General features: G+C 35.0%; 1 pseudogene across 1 annotated transcript; it reads right to left on the minus strand.

Moving 5' to 3' along the window:
* Positions 1-1,688: 1,688 nt before the first annotated feature.
* LOC149191162 (putative aquaporin PIP2-8) lies at positions 1,689-6,682 on the minus strand (annotated as a pseudogene). Its single transcript, XR_016256585.1, has 4 exons — positions 6,387-6,682; positions 5,872-6,147; positions 2,297-2,437; positions 1,689-2,205 (listed from the first exon to the last, which is right to left on the minus strand). The product of XR_016256585.1 is annotated as a putative aquaporin PIP2-8 (transcript).
* Between the last annotated feature and the right edge of the window lie 11,459 nt (positions 6,683-18,141).

Below are 18,141 nucleotides of genomic sequence, written 5' to 3' on the forward strand. Positions count from 1 at the left end.
TTTTAACATTTAAATTACATATTAAAAGTGATTATATATATATATATATATATATAATTGGAATGAAAGAATAGGAAACCTAGAGTACTTTTCTACATTTAGTGGATGTTAAAGTAGGTAAGTCGTTTATTACAAGCCTCATTCACAGTGAATCTAGGAGAAAAAAACTAGTGATCAACAACCATGAGCAACAATATAAAAAAAATTCACATGTCTCACTCTAAAGTTTTCTCCAAAGTTATTGCACATAATGCAAAAACAAAATTATTAGAACTTATTAGAGATGTCAAGCTCTCAACCTGTATAATGTGCAATTTCTTTGATGTGGCCTGCAAAAATGATGTTTGTGGTGCAAGTATAGCCATTTTCTTCTTGTATAGTGTGCAATTTCTTTGATGTGGCTAGTAAAAGTGATGTTTGTGGTGCAAGTATAGCCATTTTCTTCTTCTAGAGTTTGATGATTAAATGAAAACTAGGTATTTACAAGGTCTCAAATTTACAACTTAACTCCTTGCTATGTGGTGTGCCATAAATATTTCCCTTTGGAAGTAGGTTAAAGGATTCAGATTGTCTTGTGTGTCACTTCAATGGAAGAGCTAACTTAACCGTCTTTCATTTAAAATAGTGGCAAAGGAAAATAATGCAATGGCAAAAAAACTTTGTTATTAGATGTTGAATTGGTTTCCATCTTAAAAATGTTTTATGGTAATGTATTGTTTGTTTCATTTAAATTATTAAATATACTGCTATTCAACTAAGAGATTGTACTTTTTAATTTTCTATAAAATATTAAAAAATATATTTTTTCTTCCTTAAAAAGAATTAATGTTTAATAAATTAATAAATTATATGATTATTAAGATAAGATGATTTCAAGAAAGAGAAAAATTTGGCTATAAATGTAACACCACACATTTGCATCCCCGAGTTTAGGCAAGCTACATCATAGACAATAATTAGATCCAAGGAACATGGCTACCCGAACCACCGAAGATTGTAAACAGCTATGAACGTTTGCAGAGATGCCCTTTCGTCATTATTTTCTTTGTATCTTTCAGTCATCAATGCAGGACATTCTAATCAGCCACCAATTCTTTCTTCTTGTTTCTTGTTATTCATGCAGTTGCTAAGTTTGCACGCTTTTAGCGCTGTTGTTTGAATAATTTAGACTCTGAACAATTGTCCTTAAAATCATTTTAGCTTTGTTTTATTTTGGTCATAACTTAGCTGTGCATCACTTTTACAGTTAACAAGTGTGGAAGTATGAACATCATACCCTTAGCAACGTCAACATCATGTTAAAGGAACGCCGACATTCACACTCAGAGAACAGATCACATTTGATACCTTTATAATACATTTCATTTGGCAACATAATTGATAGACGTAACCTTGATTTTGGAATTGTTGGGCAGAGAAAATAGGATAGCGATGAAAATGCCAAATAATGACAAGAATAACACAGTTTATAAGACATAAGAATTGTTTGGCAGACAAAATAGGATAGCAATCAACTTGCCAAATAAGGACAACAATATCAATAGGATGATTTGCATTTGAGAAAATTTGAATACCAATAATAGTATATCATTGCCCATTATAACTTCTTACAATGACAATTCCTAGATCAGAAGAGTACATTCTAAGATGGAAAATTATGCGCTGGAAATTGACTCGATTCATATGTAATTGTTTTCTGAAAATGGCTTCAGTTACAACGCGTCTGTATGAATAACCACTGAGTCAGAAAAAGCTTTTGGCTGTTTTGCAATTCTGATTTGAACTATGCACTTAGTAATTAATAAATAAATAAATAAACACTGTTTAGCCATATTTTTGTCATTATATCAATTTGGCTTGGAATTTTAGAATTACGGTGAAGTACCATCATCACGGGTTTATATCGCAGTCGTTATCCAACCAAAAATATATATTTGCCATCGTATCAAAATTATTTTAGCATCTATTGATGCCTAATTTGAGATTACTATCCGGCATACGTGAAATTTTGGCCCCTCAAAACTTACAACATCTAAAAGCAAATACAATTTTACGACACAAATGCATCCGCAAGAACAAAGCCCAGTTTCTTCATTAAACATGGTTGGGTTCCTTGCTGTGCCATTTTATGGTTGCTCGGATAACGTATTTGTGAAACGCAGCAGCTACCGTAGCTCCAATAAGAGGACCAACCCAGAAGATCCACTGGAATGTAACAATCAAAATTCAATTCCATAAAAACTGCAATACCGATAAATAGAAAACAGCAGAAAGGAGACTATTATCTTCTTCTTACATGCTCGTCCCAGGATTTCTTATGGCCATAAATCACGGCTGCTCCAAAGCTTCTGGCAGGATTGACGCCCGTCCCAGTGATGGGAATGGTTGCCAGGTGTACCAAGAAAACAGCAAATCCAATTGAAAGCGGAGCCAAAGCCTGCGCCACTCAGTATATTAACATCTATTAATGAATCAAATAACAAACGTATACAGAATAATAAAATGGCTTACTACATACACGTTGGAGGAATGGACAATGATAACGTACAGGCACGCTTCCCACCAAATTTCTCACATCCCAGGGCCAGGGCCAGGCGCACATCCCATTTCCTAACGAAATAGTCCGACCGGAAATCCCACCTCCACGGAGAACATTACGATCTCTCTCGTTTATAGGACGGAATCTTAGGATGGGCAGAGCACAGAAACTGTTAGCTCATACTGTCGTCAATTCACTAGTGATTGTGCAAAGACTGGAAAGTCAGATCCGAAGGGTGGTTAGGTTTTTATATCTTTTGGATACTTCTGGAATTCGTAATTGGATAAGTTTAGCATTTAAAAGTGTTGGAACTTATTTGAAATCCAAGATTTAGAAATATCCAAAAATTTGATGGACATGTTAATTGTTTCATTTCATTGCTATTCTTTATATTTTGGGATGTGGGAGAAATTTGAAAGTCAGAAAATTCATTTTCGGGTTTTTTTTTAGGATTTTATATATATAAATAAATATATATATTTTGAACATTTCTGGAATTTATAATAAAATTTAACATTTTATTATTCAATATACAATAAGATTTAACATCTTCTTATTTAGTATGCAGTTTCAAGAATATTTCAAATTTCGATAACAAGTTAAATCTTATTAACTTCACATTACTCGATTTCTAGATATTTTTCAAATCTACAATCAAAATAAAAATACCACGTTCAGATTGCCTACTTGTTGTCTACTTTTTTTTTTCTCGGCAAATGCTAATTCTATTAACTGGAAAACAAAGTAAAAATACAAGGGGGCCAGGCCTTGGGAATCATCCTCCGAAGACACTCAGAACAACATAAACTATCTCTTGTGAGGGAAGAACCAGATACATAAGCAAGAGAACAGATAATGCCACCAGGAATTAACCGAGGAAACATGAAGAGGAGGAGAAAACCGTCTGTCGAGAGCATATGACCAGAGCACGAGACCATTACATTGCTCAAAATTCCAGAGACCATTACAATGCTCAAAAATCCGGAAGAGTTTTACATTACTAAGCAACACAGAGAAAATTAAGTCCGCCTGTCTGAAGATAGCCGACCCGAGCTGCGTCCAAAACCGCTTGAGCTTGATCATTTTAGTCATCCAAAAAACAAAAAAGGAGAAGGCCCAGATGGCCTTAAAATGCATCGTCCTCATGCTGAGGTTCCTCCACCACCGGACAAACGTTATCCTTCCATGCATCCTCATGTCCAGCATCTTCCTCACCTGGGTGCCTCATCAAGGGGCGCGTGTCACTATCCATCTCTTCCCGAATCCTCGAGACAACAGTTTCTGGAGGCCGAGAGGCACTGGGAGCCTCACTCCTTTCAAGTCTCTCCCCCTGATCTTTCTCCAGACTTTCCCCTGCATTGTCCTGTCTATTGCTTTGACTGCTGACTCCTTGGAAAGCTTCCTGAGAAGGCTCAGACATCAGGCGCACCCGAATTGGGGGCGGAGCTTCTTCTTCAGAGAAGAGAATGGTGATATTGGCAGTAATTACAGGTCTATGCAAATTGCTCTGAAAAGTGAAATGAGTTGTTTGGAACCCATGATACGGAATTGGATTGTGAACAGGATCCACAGAGCTGGAAGCCGGCTGCTTTCCACGCCCTCCCCAACTTCCCCCGGAACGACTCCTCTTGCTGTGGCGCACCATGCTGAGGGGAGTCCACAGAGGCTGAGACCGGAGGGTGGTGAAACAATCTAGGAAACTGAAAGCAGAGCCCAGAGATAGGTTACACAACACAGGAACCAACTTAAGACACGGACGGCCAGACTGTAATTGCAGGGAGAGCGACGTAGGAAAAGTAGCAGGGGAAGTAGAAAGCTTGCCAAAGTTTCCAGAGACCAGACCGCTAACTAAACGCCACACTTTCCCAAGCCAGAGATGAACAAGAAACGAAATACACAGAGGAAACTCACCTTTGTTTGCAAGGAACAGCCAGCCTTCGAAACCCACTTCCGGCTTTAACCAGAGACACGAAGGTAGGGCGCTTACAATGGTAATGAAATCCCTGGACGCCATGGATAAAATAACCAAAGCCATACCTTGAATGGGACAAGTAGTAAATGTAGAGAGCATGCCAAATCTTCTGCTTTGCAAATGATCCTTCAGGAACCGAACGAACCACCTGAACATCACTCCCATCAACCGAATTAGCTCCTGGAGAATCGCGCAAGTCTGCGTCTGGCAATACCTAGCACCTCCATCTGTCTTTTGAACCATAATTACACATTGATTTCACCCGCATCCGGGTACTTGTTGCCTACTTTAAATGGAATAAACTTTTATATTTTTCATTATATCCTACTTCGAATAAAATATGCTAAACTTTTATAAAGAGATTTTTTTCGAAAGCATTGTACAAAATGTCAAAATGATGATTCAAATTGTGGTAAGGAAGGTTCTTACTTGTTGCCTACTTTAAATGGAATAAGCTTTTATATTTTTCAGTATATCCTACTTCGAATAAAATATGCTAAACTTTTATAAAGAGATTTTTTTTCGAAAGCATTGTACAAAATGTCAAAATGATGATTCAAATTGTGGTAAGGTAGGTTCTTATATATTTTCATATTAACCAGGTAAGGAAGATTTTCATATCTTTCCATATTAACCAAATTTGAATAAACCTAAAGTTACGGAAAACAGGTTTTCTTCTCAATATTTTATTCAAACTTCAGTTAGAGAAAATCAAATTGCGATGATTCAAAACTCTACTTAAAAGAAAATCAAATTAATTGCGGCAAGGAAGGTATTTATATCTTTTCGTATTAACCAACTTTGAATGACGCTAAAGTTATAGAAAACAGATTTCCTTCTCAATATTTTATTCAAACTCCAGTTAAAAGAAAATCAAATTGCGATGATTCAAAGCTTCACTTAAAGAAAATCAAATTGTCATGATTGAAAATGCAGTATGGAGTTTCTCAAATGCCCATATATCAAAAGTGTGATTATCCAAATTGTAACTTTTCATCATAGCATTTAATCAATGGAAGGGGCTGTTTACTGGGGCTGTCCTTCTCTTGATTACTCTTCCATTAAATCAATGGAAGAGTTTGTTTATTAGGGTTATTATTATCTTGATTATAGATTTCGGAAATATTATAATCTTATAAACCAGAGCTAAGTATTTATTCATCCAATATGGAATATTTTCAAAATCTAAAATCCTACCAGAAATAGAAATATAATATCTCTTATTTTCAGATCTGAAGAAAGAAAGTAGCACAGGCCCTCAGGGCATAACATACAAAATCTAAAATCCTACCAGAAATAGAAATATAATATCTCTTATTTTCAGATCTGAAGAAAGAAAGTAGCTCAGGGCATAACATACAGGAACGTGAGCGTCGCAGGCGTTGCTCTTGGGGTCGATCGAACAGAAGACGGTATACACCAAGGTGAAAGTGCCAACTATCTCTGCGGCGAGAGCTGTTCCATTGGCGTATCCCTTCGACAGCAAAGAATAGTAAGTTTTCTGCAACGCTTTCACCATCCCTGCCCCGCAGATTGCACTTAAGCACTGTGCCACCATGTACAGGACTGTTCTATTCAGAGTCACCTTCCGAGCAAAGGAACAGCACAAAGGTGACTGCGGGATTTAGATGCCCACCTGCACCAACATTATATGTATTTCTCAAATCAAACCCTGAGTTTATGTCGATAACTAATTCCCCAAATGTTTAGTTATCCGAGGGACATAGGCGCTGTTAAATAATTAACGGCGCCCATGTCCTCTGTTTCCCGAATATTCAATCGACATAAGGATGCCCCAAATCCAATATCAACGAATTCAAGGAAGAAAAAAATCGCTGATTAATATAATAAGACAAGAGAAAAGAAGATGACCACCCGAAATGCCAGCAGTGCAATACATGAGGACAAAGATCATTCCGCCGAAGGACCAGGCAATACCCAGGGTGCCGACGCCTCCACATGGACTCTTATCGTTAGCATTCCCGATGACGGTGGCAACTGTCACATACAGAAGCAAAAGCGTGGCCACGAACTCGGCTACGATGGCTCTGTAGAACGACCAACTATAGAACTCGTTTGCATCTAGAAGCGGAGCAGGAAGGGGATCTTCATACTCCACCTTCCCCGATCGTGCTTCCTTCTCCATACTTCAAAAATGAAGACTACTGTTCTCTAATATGATCGCTTTCTCACAGGTCTCAACCAGTGGATGAGGAAATCGTCATCAGAATGACGTATATTTTATAACTCAGACGCATTTCATTACTGACCTTAGGCATAAAGTCATTACATCAGGAAGTATAAAAGCTCATTCATTAAATTACTAATAGGAATTTAAATTACTGATAAGAATTTAAATTCTGACGAAGAATATAATCACCATTCCACCTTATCATCCGAAACAATCCAATAAATGTATTTTTTTGATGTTTATATAATATTAAAATTTAATTGGAATATATTATTTTGATTATATTAAAATTTTATTACAAGAAACAAGCTAATAAATGTATAAATGTATTTAATTAATGTTTATATAATATTAAAATTTAATTAAAAGGTTTGGTTGTTAATTTTTAAAAAATATCTTACAGTGAGAATGTTTAAATAATATTTTTGATACTGAAAATGGATTCAATATCATCAAAAATTTAGTGTGGCATTTAAAATCTTAAAACTTAATAAATATAAATTAAATTTCCAAAAATTTTAACCATACTTTATCTAAATTATACCTGAATGTCCATTATTATCTTAGCAAAAATATGATGTTTTTTCTAAATAAAATCTAATAAAATAAATACATATAAAACTATTAAAATAAATAAATAAATAATAAAAATATAAAAATATAAAATCATAATTTCTATCTTAAAATATCTGCTAATTCTTTAATATACCTAGTAGTAAATCATATCCTTTTAAATCTAATAAAGAATTAACATGACCAATAAAAAGAATATTAAAATTGTAATTTATATAATAATTATATTCTAACCATATTTATAAAAAGAATATAATTAGTTAGTTATAAATATTAGTTAATTTGTTCGTTCCTTCAAGGTTAATACAGTAATTATATTCCAACCCTATATATAGAAATATTAGTTTATTTATTTATTTATTCAATGTTATAGAGTTTAAAGTTAAGAAATTAGCAAATAAGAAATTTGAGGGTATTAAAAATTATTGAGAGATAATCTTAAATGTTTTTAATTTAGTAGTGAGGTAATGTGTTATTGATATCTAAATTTAAAGTATTATTATATATATTAGAAAAAAAGATTAAAACTATTTCTATAGAATCATTATGATTGATTTTATTTGAATTATTTTAGAAAATTTATAATTAGAAAGTTATAGAAAATAAGGTAAGGCTAAATCAAAATTTTGAGTTATTATGCAACTTTGGAGTATTTTGTTATGCCTAAAACCAATTTGAAAGAGTGTTACAATAATAAAACTAATGTGTTACATCTTTTCATTGATTCTAGAAAAGATCTTGATATAGGGGTTTGGATTATATTTTAGAATAGCTTAAAGTTCCTTTCAATTTAAGAGTAAGATAGAAGTTTTCCTATGTTCCCTAACCTTGTTTGGCATATAGATTGATAAATTAGAGGATTCCTTGGAAGAGGCACGTTGTCTCATCTCAATTATCACTAGTATAGTCATCACCCTTTTGTTTTACACTAATGATATTATATGTATGGCAATGAGTCACTATGATCCCATATGCAACTAAAAATCCTAAGGATTTATATTATAGTATAGGCATGACTGCTCACAAAAATAATGAATTCCAAAAAGATTCTTAAGCTAGTTTTGTGTATGATAACAATAATTTGAAGGTGACTTTATACAAATATATGTGATTCCATCTTCATAGCTAGCTTAACTAGAACTATTGTATTGGAAAAATAATAAATGGAGGGTGGAATGTTTATTATGAAATAGAAAATAATTGTAAATCAAGGAACTTTTTGCTATGGGATAAAAAGAATGTCTCTTTGAAAACCAAATCACTCATGTCACCTTATATGCTTGTGCATATTGGGGTTACAAATTCTCTATCAACCCATGGGAAGAGATCAAGCAAATATAAAAGTGTTTTATAACTTGTAATTTTAGAAGTAAAGGTAATGTATGATATTTTATCATTTTCATAGAAGAAAGCATTTATTCCCATTGAGAACATGAGTAATAATAGGTCACTAATATTTCAAGTCTTAGTTAAACCATTAGTGAATAAATGAAAAGGTCAATGTGAAGGAAAAAAAAATGTTATAAATAGTGTTACATTTAAATTTAATTAAAAAATTGTGGCCTGATAAAAGATTAGAGGATCACAAAAAATTAAGATACCATGAAGAGGTGATCAACTCCAATGTAAAGGATCTATCATATTTCTTTATTTCAAATATAGTAAAGAAAAAAATCAACATTATTATAAGAGTAACAAACTCTAGTGAGCTTCATAGTAAAAGAGTATTGAATTTTTTCTAAAAAATAGTTGTGCTAGAAAATTTGTCATCTATATAAATATTAAAAAGGTGAAAGATAAAAAACATCTCAACTCAAAATGTTTTACACACAACCATGTAAAGGATCTATCATATTTATTTATTTCAAATATAGTAAAGAAAAAAATCAACATTATTATAAGAGTAACAAAATCTAGTGAGCTTCATAGTAAAAGAGTATTGAATTTTTTCTAAAAAATAGTTGTGCTAAAAAATTTGTCATCTGTATAAATATTAAAAAGGTGAAAGATAAAAAACATCTCAACTCAAAATATTTTACACACAACCATATTAAATCACAAATTCAAAACATTTATTTTAATACTAACTTTTTTAACCTATCAAACTTATAATGATTTAGAAAAAATTTTATTAAAACTTTTAAAAGAAATTTTAAAAACAAACTAAATAATTATTACACTTATTTATAATTAAAAAAATCAAACTTAATCTCAATAAACATTCATATTATCATTATAAATAAAACTTTTAAGTATTAAAAAATTTATATCTATATTTTTTGGAAAAATTTCCTTTACTACATAAATATAAAATTTAAATAAATTTAAATTACCATAAATACTATTTTCATCTATATATATTAAAATATAAATTAAAAAAAATTAATAAATGAATAAAAATTATATATATAAATAGTTTTAAATCACTTTTTAAAATAAAATTGCTGTGGAACTTAAATTTATTTATTTATCAATCATCATTAATAGTCTGTTCCTCCTTATATAATGCATTTTATAAGGAAAATACTAGAATTTATATAAACCAATAAAACCTAACGCGTTAGATTAAAATCCAATAAATGAATTTACGGTGAATCGTGATGTTATTGCGTCAGACAAGGGTGACATTAGCGCATAGTATAATCTTTGGTAAAGTCGGTTCATGAATCTTTGTCCTATGACACTGGGTTTCCTCCCATTATTGACGAACGATTTTTTCATATCCCAATGTATGATGACCTCTAAAGAAAACATTTTACCTTCATCCATTCAATAGATTTATTTCGTCGCATCAGTAGTGGAGAAAAAGTACTTCAATTTTTTCATTGAGTCGAGAAAAATTATGTTATATCAAATATTTGATTTTTTTTTCACGGTAAAAAGAGTCATAAAGATAAATTAGAAAACAAATTGTTATTATTTTTATTATAAAAATAATATTTTTATTATTATTTAAAATAATAGAAGATGAAAACTCTATAATAAAAGGAGAGGATTCCCTGATGCAAAGCGAAAAGCTAATTATTATTGGCATTTTAAGTCAAATGACTCATTTCTACGATTAAGGTTTTTTTGGATTCTAATCATAGTTACCAAATTATGTTGAATTGGTAAAAAAAACAAAAACAAAAATTCATTAATTTTTTTCATTCTACTTGTCCATCAAGTTAGATTTTTTCTAGGAGCATGCCTATCTTGTTTGACAACATTAGAGAGCGACCAACTTGTCTAGGGGCAGTTTTGTTCCACAACCTAAAAGAGCATTGCTCCCTTCCTATTATCCAATTAACCATACTTAAAAGATGTATCCATCCCACTGTTTCCATCTACAGGGTTAGGTGTTCACTAGTCTATTGCTTTTTCTAGTCTATGACGTATGGCTTTTTCTCCTTGTTTCACAACATTATGAAGCCAGCAACTTTTCTAGGGGCAGTTTTGTTCCACAACCTAAAAAAGCATTGCTCTCATCCTATTATCCAATTAACCATACTTAAAAGATGTATCCATCCCACCATTTCCATCTATAGTGCCAGGTACTCACTAGTCTATGGCTTTTTCTCTTTTAGGAACCTGCTCCTTAGAAATAAAGATGGATTTCTTTTTCTTTGGGGGGAACAATTGGTTAGAGGTAAAAATGATTTTTTCTCTTTTGGGGAACAAATCCTTAAGTGTAAAGATGGTTTTTTTCTCATGGGAACCCACTCTTTAGGGATAAATAATAACTCGAGACCTTTAAATTTGACCTTTACATTGAGAAACAAAAAATAATAAAAATTAGAAACATAATAACTGATTTAATATAAATTTAATGTAAATGTTTTCTTTCCCAAATCATTAAAAAAAACAAATGTAATTTAATACAATTTTTTCTAATGTAATTTAATACAATTTTTTCTCTGTCCTTAAAAAAAACTAGCACAGAGCATCTAATGTCTTATATTGAATATTACATCGCTCACAGTAATAGTGGATTTGCCTTACATCTACTACAGTAGAAAACTCAACATACAAGTCACTGAATGCCAAATCATTAAATGCCCTGTGGAATCAAACATACATCAAATACCGTGTATGGCTACTCTGTTTAAATGCTTTAAAATCTTCCTTCGCAACATTTAGGAATCCCAGAATTACCGCCCGTGAATAGTTCCCTGGTAGAGGGTGTGGTTACCGGTCCCATCCGACAGGTTTCATCGCAATCGGCCACACATCATATCAATCATTTGCCCATTTCTGGAGTACATGAAGTGAATCTGGCGTGTTGTTCACGGTGCGGATCCTTAAGGTTCCGTAAACGTAAACACGTGAGCAGGCTAGGCAAACTCCTCTTTAGGATTATCTTTAGGATTATCGGCCAACACTCCGCCACACAAAAATGGTCGAAAACATTAAGTAAATGGAGAAACAATCTGTCCCACCTTCAAGTCCGGGTCTAAGACGACTACGACTGGGAAATTGGCTCCGAAATTCAATTCCTTGTCTTATACGAGTACAGTGGGAAATTGGCTCCGAAATTCAATTCCTTGTCTTATAATGGTCGAATACATTAAGTAAATGGAGAAACAATCTGTCCCACTTTCAAGTCCGGGTCTAAGACGACTACGACTACAGTGGGAAATTGGCTTCGAAATTCAATTCCTTGTCTTATACGAGTACAGTGGGAAATTGGTTCCGAAATTCAATTCCTTGTCTTATAGCTTCCATACAGGGGTTAAATTTGACGCCCGTATGCCTGTATTTCGCATTTTTACCCGTAAAATACGTTTTAGTTTTAAACGTCCACTTCATGCACAGCTTGCCATTTATTTTCAAAAACGTCATGTTGACGGGCATGTGTAAAAATTAAAAGTTCAAAATTTTTTTATTTTTTTTTTTTATATATATATATTTAACCTTAGGTCATATATTTTTTATACCTGCTACAGGCTTCCGACCTTTATTCCAGAATGCAAGCATTGCTTCAGCGTGTTAAACCTCCTAAAAAAGGAAAGGTACCTTGAAAAGACGGCATTAACGCGTGAATTTAATGATTTGCCACGGCGCCTGCGTTGCAGTGATTACTATTACTTTTATTATTGATATATTATGTATTTATTGTTTATCATCTAACTATTGTTGCCATTTAATTATATTTCGTTACACTCCGAGTATTATTTCATCAATTTAAAAAAAAAAAACTGATAAGAAGCAATTGAGAATTTATTGCCAGTGGAAACATTCATGACATAAGCACTGCACTGGAAATAGATATATTAATTATTTATATTTATATACGAGAAAATAGAAAGTAATACATGCTTTAACAATTAATATATTTATCTGGGCCTGGAGTATGCCCTAAAACTACTTCTGCTTGGCTAAGAGCTCGTCTTCCTCGGACGTAAGGACACAGGTTAACGGCCCAAGACCCAGAGGCATCTGGCAGGAGTGATAGCCTGCTCCCTTACGGACCACCAGCGGGTTATTTCAGGTGGCGTGGTTTTCCTTGATAACAGTGATGTGTCAACTGACATTTGCGGATAGCAGCCAGAGATGGCTGTCCTCACTGTTGGTTTGACAAACTGAGTTTGATAGGTTTTTCCACCTTTCGAAAAAAAAAAAAAAAAAAAAATTAATATATTTATCATATTTAATGATAAAGTAATTCATAAGCACTGCACTCGAAATAGATATATTAATTATTTAGAAAGAGAACGTATTTTGATAGTATCTTGTGTATTGTAAACTCGAAAGTAAGATTTTAAGAAAATTAAAATTGATATTTAAGCCCCACATATATATATGGCACGCTTCAAGTAATCGGTACCTGGTTGAGTGGCCCATTTCACTCTATATCAAGGTTTAATCACTCTGTTAGTGGCCCATCATTTCACATTGTGCCATCGCCTCACAGCCTACAGGGATCTTGACGATGTGGCGATTTTGTTGTGAAATAATTATAATATTAATAATAATTACTATAACTCAGAACTTTTTGGAACGACTGTGGCATTTTTAATATGGTGTGAATCTGTAACAGTGTAACCTTATAAATTTATAATCTCCAGACTCCTGCCGGGGCAACTTGCAAGTTTAGGGTTTATTGACAAAGAACAGTGATTGGATGGTTATCAGATCTGAGGATTTTGCATTCAATTCACATTAGGGTTTATCGCTTGAACATTTAGAATAAAACTTACCACTGTTACCAGTGACCAACTTACCACCTGTAAACTTTAATATGTACAAGATTCCATTAATGAGTCCTGTCGCGGTCCGCAGGGAAATAATCATCGCTTAAAGCTTTATCCTCAATTTACCACCGAATCCCGATCACTTGTGAATCTGTGATATGCTGTAGCCTGTAAGTTGTAACGTCTTACCTCAATATTCCATATGAAGAGAGAAAAAATAGTGATGACTATGACACGCTGACAGGAATGATAGTAGACAGCGAATGATAGTAGACGCGCCATGGGAAAAGAAACAAAAGCACCTAACAAACCAGTGCACAGAGCACAGACGAGGTGGAGTTGGTGTGATCGTTGCTCAAAGTGGACACCTAAGGAGGACGTTCGCATGGTAAGTACCCTCCCACTGTTTCAATCTCAGAACCCGAATATTTGTTTTATGTTCCTGCATTTCTGTCAAGGTTCTGTGCTATTAACTACAGCCACACTCCTTAGTGGGCACTTCATTCTATTCAATTTAGGAATGTGGGAGAATCAACAAATTCACCAGTTACAACAGTCACTTGAAATTTGACTGCCCTCTGTGCAGTTGGGTCCAAGTTTTGTCCATATATTTTACTGTTGGGTTTCGCATTGAATGAATGTTTAAGTATTGGGTTTTGCATTGGAAAGTGGGTATCATAGGATTTTGGTGTGATTGAATTCTGAGTAAGGGGTTTACACCCATGAATTTTGCGCAGTAAGTCTTTTATATGTTTGAAATTTCAGTAGAGCTTGATGCATTGAATCCATTTGTCTTTAGTGGGATATTAAATCCGCTGAATTTTGAGTAGTGGGTTATGTAAAAAATTGAGCTTTGTTTTGTAATTGTTGTAAAAAATTGCACTAGACTTTCAACAACGGTTTGTGCAGTAAATAGCATTAGACTGTTGGGTTTTGTCCGAAATGAGGTTGAACACAACTTCTTGTCTGCAAAGTCGGTTGTTGGGGGAGCCACCAAAAGGGTCGTTGTATCTAACCGAGAAATCATACACATTATGTTTTTTGTTTGAAAATTATTTCACAACTATTGTTTTTTTATTGTACAATTTGAAATTAGATGAAACTTGTACAAATAAATTTTAAAAGTCATATGATGGGCAGTTTAAAAATAAAAACGTCATAAAAAAATTCCTTGACGGGTAGGGTCACCCGTCAAATTTAACCCCTGCTTCCATATGTGACTCCGAAATTGACGTTTCAGCCGTCAGTATGAGATTTTTGAAAAAGATTCGTCGATTTATGAAGATATCAGATTTTGACGATCTACCTACTGCTTGCTATTGGTCTTCTTTCACACGTACAAGAAGCATTTATAACCTACGTGCACATCCTTTTGGAAGAGATTAACATGGTTTTGCGTCGGGAGTGGGGACGTGTATATATAGATTCAGATTGTTTTGCATTCGGATAGCGATAGAAGCAACTTCAAGTGAACATATATAATTGTTCAAAGTATATAAAATCATGTGCACAATCATGGTGAATCGCCTCAAACCTATCGTTCCTAGATTAATCTCCCAAGAACAAAAAGGCTTTGTCAAAGGGAGGCAAATTGTGGGTGGAATTGTTATGGCTCAAGAGGCAATTCACTCCCTGAAGAGCCAAAAAACAAAAGGTATGATGATAAAACTAGAATTATCGAAAGCTTATGACCGTTTCAGTTGGAAGTACCTACAAGGTATCCTAAAGGCGTTTGGCTTTGATTCTAGATGGATAAGCTGGATATCGTCGATGATCTCGACCCCAGTGTTCTTAATTCTCCTCAATGGATCTCCTACTAAGGCGTTCAATGCAACCAGTCGACTTAGACAAGGCAACCAATGTCCCCATTCCTTTTTATATTGGCTACTGAAGGATTAGGAAGATATGTAAAAGAAAAAGTGCAAGGCGATCAATTTACAGGTCTTAGAATGTGGGGAAATGATTTTCCATTAACACATCAACAGTTTGTTGACAACATAATGATGTTTGGGCAAGCAACCCTCAAGGAAGCCAGAGGCTTGATGGAAATCCTAAATGATTTCACGAGTGCCTCTAGGATGGAGATAAATAAGGATAAGTCGGACATCTTTTTCTTCAATACTACAAACCCATCTCAAGCCTTTTTACCAAGAATTATGGGATTTCGCATATGCAATCTTATTTCAAAATACTTAGGAATTAAGCTAAGTTTCCACCAAATCAGAGTGGAAAACTGGAAGACTTTGCTGGCGAAAAGCCAAGGGAGAATGCAAAACTGGACTTTTAGATCACAAAATATGGAAAGTCGCGTTATATTGTTGAAAGTTGTGATTCATTCAATCCCGATCTACCAATTATCTAGTCAATATGTCACCAAAACAGTGTGTCAAGGGATAATCAACATCTTTAAGAAATTTCTGTGGCAAGGGAAATATATATATAGGATAATCGACATCTTTAAGAAATTTCTGTGGCAAGGGAAATATATATATATATATATATATATATGAGCCCTGCTATCATGGAATTGGCTCAGCAAGCCATTAAAAACAGGAGGGTTGGGTCTCAAATACCCTTATACTCTAAACTACGTCATGGGGGCCAAGCTATGGTGGAGATGGGTTCATGGAGAAATAGATATCTGGAGAGAAATATGGGGGAGAAAATATGGAATGCCACAGTCGATTGAAGGAAGGCTAAGAGTCCAGGAAAACATCAAGGGATCGACCATATGGAATTTAGCATCAGAAAATAGGGAATTGATAAGAACTCACAGCTTCTGGGAAATAAGGGGAGGAGACAAAGCCAATTTTTGGAATGAGGCATGGCAGCAGAGAGAAAAATTACATATTAGACTTGATCTAGGGGAATATGTCAATTCACCAATAACCCTGCAAAACAGACAATGAAATTTTTTTGGAGCCCGGACATGGGAGAACATTGGAGAAAATGGAAGCAGAAACAAGACTGGTCAGATGCTCCTAAATCCATTCAGTGGGAAACATATGAGAAAGAGATGGAAACCTAGAAAATTGCAATATCGGAAGGTCCGAATATAATAAGATGGGGGTACAAAATCAAAGGGATGTTCACCATTCAAGAAGGCTACCACCTACAAGTAGCGCACCACCAACAACAAGGGCCACCTATATGGGATAGAATCTGGCAAGACAAATTATGGCCGAAAATTGCTTTCTTCCTGTGGATAACTCAGCATGGTAGAGCACTCACTTGGGATCAACTCCAGATAAAGGGTTTGCAGGGACCATCGACCTGTTGCACTTGTGGAGGACACTCAGAATCAATGGAACATCTAACAAACACCTGCAGCTATAGTGAAATACTCTGGAAAAACCATGAGCAACTTTTCAGTCTTAGTGACAGGGATCAAACAAGCATGAAAGCAAAAACAGGTAAATGGAGAAGGAAGCCTTACGAGAATCCCGTTCTAAACAGCACTTGGTAGATATCATTAGGATTCCTACTCTGGGCGGTGTGGAAGGAAAGAAACAAAAGAATCTTCAAAGGGGAAAAGAGAACAACAGTAGAATTATGGGGAATGATTGCCGAGAATATAAGAGAAACGATCCTAGCTAAGAACTGGTACCCAGAGGATTGGGAAACCAATCCTCAGGAAGGTCGAATAATGGCATTATTAAGTCTAAAACCCAGCATGCTAGATACTAACTCTTGGAAACAAAAATCCCCTCCCTGGGAGTCTCCAAACATTTTCATGTTCCCTCAGAAAAACTTCATCAAACTCAACTTTGACAGAGCTACGAAAGGGAACCCGGGGGCAGCTGGATCTAGAGGCGTGTTCAAAGATGACAAACGCAATACCATTCTTTTGTTTGCTATGGATTGTGGCATTGTGAGCAATAATGAAGCTTATCACTATGCGCTGAAGCGGGAGTTAGAAATTGCAAAGAAGGAAGCCTTTCAGAGAATTGAGGTGGAGGGAGACTCGAAGCTCGCAATAGAAATGGTGAAAAAACTTCAGCAAGGAACTAGATGGGAGAAAATAAGCCAAATTTGGAGGACAACACGGCTAGTCCAAGAAATAGGAAATCTAATTCGAAGGATAGATTACATTGTCCCGACGCATGTCCGTAGATCGGGTAATGTGGCAACAGATAACCTAGCCAACTCGGGGTGTGGGCAGGCAAGTGTCAACCTTGATATAAGGGGAGAGGAGTTAAACCAAATGGAAGGCATTAGAAATTTAGAGGAAATCCTAAGAACAGATAAGGAGAAGGGAGAAATCCCCCAATTGAGGTGTGAAAGGCAGTGTGGAGTAAACGAAGGAGAGGTAGGACATAGGACATGGTGGGCCAAGGGCGGATCGGTTGCCCAACTGGCTCGGAGGGCAGAGGGCGAAGAGGCTGGATAGGGGCCATGAGAGTAGGTAAATGGCAGTGGGCTAGTGGGCAATACAGGGGAAAGATAGCTGTGCAAGAGGGCAAAGGGGAGAGAAGATGGCCAGGTGTCAAGTTTGGCACAGGGAGGAAGGCAATGGCAGCCGACAAGTGGCAAAGTAGCTGGAGTAAATTCATGGCAGGAGCAGTCGGTGGTAGGAGAGAATTAGTGAAGGGAAATAATGGAGAAGTGAGTGAAACCCCATCATGAGACAATCATGCAGGAGAAAGGGCAACAGACAGAGGAAGAAGGCACGTGGTGAGTCCTTTGAGTGGCA

Source organism: Pinus tabuliformis, chromosome 3_1 (genome assembly GCF_031772625.1).
Source record: "Pinus tabuliformis cultivar Carrire ecotype Pingquan chromosome 3_1, CPIR1, whole genome shotgun sequence".
In the NCBI taxonomy this organism is placed as follows: Eukaryota; Viridiplantae; Streptophyta; class Pinopsida; order Pinales; family Pinaceae; genus Pinus; species Pinus tabuliformis.